We start from the raw sequence: 3,399 nt of genomic DNA, 5'->3' as shown, positions 1-3,399 counted from the left end.
AAACTTAAAGTCTTAGTACCAGTATCAAACTTCTAGCCTGGTCCCAGATCTGTTTGTGTCGTCTTACCCACTTCTGTTGTTATTGTCTCACCAACAGTGGCAAGTCAGCACAAACAGACCCGAGACCAGGCTATCAAACTCCTCCATTCAGGAGCAGAGCTGACAAACCTAAGTGAATCTTTCTTCAGTCCAACAAGTGTCCACTGTTCTCTTGTTGACCATCAGTCTTATTCAGCCATCATTTAAAGGCCCAACCATACATTTAAAATGTGATTTTCTTGTGTTTTATATATATATATTTCCACATTGAGGTTGGAATAATACTGTGAAAATGATAATGCCCTTTTAGTGTAAGTGCTGTTTGAAAAGATGGCCTGAAATTTCAGCCTGTTTTTGGTGGGATGGAGATTTGACCTGCCTGGTGGCATCACTAGGCGGTATATTAGTTAACACTAATAACTAGTTCCGTTTTTCAGACCACTCCGAGACAGTCCTAGAAAAATTATTGCTTGAGAAATTATTTGCAAAATAAGCAATTTTTTTTGTTTATTTTTTTTCATTTTTTATTTGAAAACAAATCACAGTAAAGTACTTAATTGTTACACAGAAATGATTTGAGATAAAAACCACTACATTGGATATTTTAAATCATTGGAACACAGTGTTCTATTTCATGTCCACCATTGTCAGTTGTGGCTGACCTGAGAACTGGTCCAGAAAGGGTCATTATAGTCAACGCCCTTTTCATAGTTGATTGTAGTGTTTATTATTACAGTGTACCTGGTATATAGATGATGACCTAACAATTACTCTACCTACAAGTGCTGCTGTCATGTTCTAATGCAGGATTCTACCAGGTACTACTAGTAGACGCTGAGAGATTGAGGCATTTCGTGTCGATGTCTCCTTCGTAGTGCTTTCGGATAACTTGGTCTTGTGTCTTCTCCACCTGTGCTCCAGAGCCATCCTTCAGGAAGGTTTGTCAGCTCAGGAATGTCTCCCCATGGTTCCATCTTTAATGGTTCTCTCAAAAACATAGCAACATGCCCAACTCACAATTTTATTGCCAAGGCAACGTAAGTGTTCTCCACACCTGTTGGTCAAATCAGACATGTAAATGGACGTGTCAGTGTGTTCATGGTTATATGCAGGAGGATTCATCTAAATGACCTTGACAGTGGTGAGCGAAGACAACCAGGAATACAAACTGATATGCTTTGTTTCACCATTGTTTCTATGCATATCAGTTTAGATTCCAGCAGGGTTAGGGTCAATTCCATTTCAATTCAGGAAGAACAATGAAATTCCTATTCTCTTCAATACTTTTTCAATGAGGAAAATGTGGAATTGGTTTTACTTTCTGAATTGACTGGAAATGGATCCCGACCCCAAACTTGGATTCTAGGCTAAAGCTAGGAGTGGGAAGTGGAAATATATATGACAAGGACTCACAGGTTCTGGTCTCTCTCTCTAGCTCCGAGGGTTTCTTCTCCCTCTTGCAGAGCACTCTGGCAACGATGATGATGATGATGAGGAGAGCCACGAGGAAGGTCAGAGCAGACGCCAGCCAGCTGATCACCATAGGGCTCAACATCGGGTCTGGGTCTGGTGAGGGTGGCCACAACCCAGATGGACCGACAGTCAGTATATGAAAGTATAAACAGTTTACATTAGAGTTTATCATTATAATTCATTACAACTAAACACCAACTCATCTACTTATATAATCACCTGTGTTTCTGGTGCTCTAGTAACCTGGCCTCATGACACCCATCCACAAGGCCTGAGGTGGTGCTCTAGTAACCTGGCCTCATGACACCCATCCACAAGGCCTGAGGTGGTGCTCTAGTAACCTGGCCTCATGACACCCATCCACAAGGCCTGAGGTGGTGCTCTAGTAACCTGGCCTCATGACACCCATCCACAAGGCCTGAGGTGGTGCTCTAGTAACCTGGCCTCATGACACCCATCCACAAGGCCTGAGGTGGTGCTCTAGTAACCTGGCCTCATGACACCAATCCACAAGGCCTGAGGTGGTGCTCTAGTAACCTGGCCTCATGACACCCATCCACAAGGCCTGAGTTGGTGCCCTAGTAGACTGGCCTCATGACACCAATCTACAAGGCCTGAGGTGGAGCCCTAGTAGACTGGCCTCATCACACCCATCCACAAGGCCTGAGGTGGTGCCCTAGTAGACTGGCCTCATCACACCCATCCACAAGGCCTGAGGTGGTGCCCTAGTAACCTGGCCTCATCACACCCATCCACAAGGCCTGAGTGGAGCCCTAGTAGACTGGCCTCATCACACCCATCCACAAGGCCTGAGGTGGTGCCCTAGTAGACTGGCCTCATGACACCAATCTACAAGGCCTGAGGTGGAGCCCTAGTAGCCTGGCCTCATGACACCCATCCACAAGGCCTGAGGTGGTGCTCTAGTAACCAGGCCTCATGACACCAATCTACAAGGCCTGAGGTGGAGCCCTAGTAGCCTGGCCTCATGACACCCATCCACAAGGCCTGAGGTGGTGCTCTAGTAGCCTGGCCTCATGACACCCATCCACAAGGCCTGAGGTGGTGCCGTAGTAACCTGGCCTCATGACACCCATCCACAAGGCCTGAGGTGGTGCCCTAGTAACCTGGCCTCATGACACCCATCCACAAGGCCTGAGGTGGTGCCCTAGTAACCTGGCCTCATGACACCCATCCACAAGGCCTGAAGTGGTGCCCTAGTAACCTGGCCTCATGACACCCATCCACAAGGCCTGAGGTGGTGCCCTAGTAACCTGGCCTCATGACACCAATCCACAAGGCCTGAGGTGGTGCTCTAGTAACCTGGCCTCATGACACCAATCCACAAGGCCTGAGGTGGTGCCCTAGTAACCTGGCCTCATGACACCCATCCACAAGGCCTGAGGTGGTGCCCTAGTAACCTGGCCTCATGACACCCATCCACAAGGCCTGAGGTGGTGCCCTAGTAACCTGGCCTCATGACACCCATCCACAAGGCCTGAGGTGGTGCCCTAGTAACCTGGCCTCATGACACCAATCCACAAGGCCTGAGGTGGTGCCCTAGTAACCTGGCCTCATGACACCCATCCACAAGGCCTGAGGTGGTGCCCTAGTAACCTGGCCTCATGACACCCATCCACAAGGCCTGAGGTGGTGCCCTAGTAACCTGGCCTCATGACACCCATCCACAAGGCCTGAGGTGGTGCCCTAGTAGACTGGCCTCACGACACCCATCCACAAGGCCTGAGGTGGTGCCCTAGAAGCCTGGCCTCATGACACCAATCCACAAGGCCTGAGGTGGAGCCTTAGTAGACTGGCCTCAAATATGTTTGTGTTGTCTTGGCAACTCAACAACCATAGGAGTAGGCCATACAGCACAAACACATCTGG

General features: G+C 48.5%; 1 long non-coding RNA gene across 2 annotated transcripts; it reads right to left on the bottom strand.

The window, feature by feature from the left end:
* Positions 1–536: 536 nt before the first annotated feature.
* On the bottom strand, positions 537–3,376 carry LOC124029940. 2 transcript variants are annotated; one of them, XR_006837874.1, is made up of 3 exons: positions 1,805–3,327; positions 1,453–1,755; positions 537–1,093 (listed from the first exon to the last, which is right to left on the bottom strand). It is a non-coding gene; the product is annotated as an uncharacterized LOC124029940 (long non-coding RNA). The 2 variants fall into 2 exon arrangements; XR_006837873.1 differs by having other exon boundaries at positions 1,453–3,376.
* Between the last annotated feature and the right edge of the window lie 23 nt (positions 3,377–3,399).

Source organism: Oncorhynchus gorbuscha, unplaced genomic scaffold (assembly GCF_021184085.1).
Source record: "Oncorhynchus gorbuscha isolate QuinsamMale2020 ecotype Even-year unplaced genomic scaffold, OgorEven_v1.0 Un_scaffold_8301, whole genome shotgun sequence".
In the NCBI taxonomy this organism is placed as follows: Eukaryota; Metazoa; Chordata; class Actinopteri; order Salmoniformes; family Salmonidae; genus Oncorhynchus; species Oncorhynchus gorbuscha.
This window is presented reverse-complemented; position numbering and strand designations above follow the sequence as displayed.